Source organism: Bison bison, unplaced genomic scaffold (assembly GCF_000754665.1).
Source record: "Bison bison bison isolate TAMUID 2011002044 unplaced genomic scaffold, Bison_UMD1.0 scf7180017864049, whole genome shotgun sequence".
NCBI lineage: Eukaryota > Metazoa > Chordata > Mammalia > Artiodactyla > Bovidae > Bison > Bison bison.
Genome location: NW_011494621.1, coordinates 10,522 through 10,995, shown reverse-complemented (window position 1 = coordinate 10,995; position 474 = coordinate 10,522). Strand labels below are relative to the sequence as shown.

Genomic DNA, 474 nt, shown 5'->3' with positions numbered 1-474 from the left:
TTATTATAGCAACTGGAATGCTTTCCAGGGTAAAAAGAAACATTTAGAATTACATGAGGGCCACAGGTAAAAAAGGGGACAAATGTTTAACTGACTTAAAACCACCATATCAACCATTTAGAACAAATGAAAATGTCTACACTTTTCCATAGTAGAGAAGAAACAAATGTAATACTGGCCTTTTTATTTACTTCACATAAGCAGTAACAGAGAGAACAACTGTTTAGCTATCCTATATTCGGAATATTATTTCAAACCAGTGCATTTAAATGATGCTTTTTTGGGATATTTTGTTTCAGTTTTTGTGTATTTTGTTTTTCTTAGGGTGTTTTTTGTTGTTAGATATTTTACTGAATGTGTACGCAGTTTTGCCTTCTGCTGAAAACTACCTTCTGATAGGTTCCATTGATTTCATTTGTTCTGAACTCAGTGTCCTTCTTTTCTTGTATAACTAGGAAGAGTAGTGTGTTTTTA

At 32.3% G+C, this 474-nt stretch overlaps 1 long non-coding RNA gene across 1 annotated transcript in view; it reads left to right on the top strand.

The window, feature by feature from the left end:
• The window catches only part of LOC104985525, a 4,909-nt gene that overhangs the window by 4,154 nt on the left and 281 nt on the right, over positions 1-474 (top strand). The gene's annotated exons all lie outside the window — the stretch shown is intronic.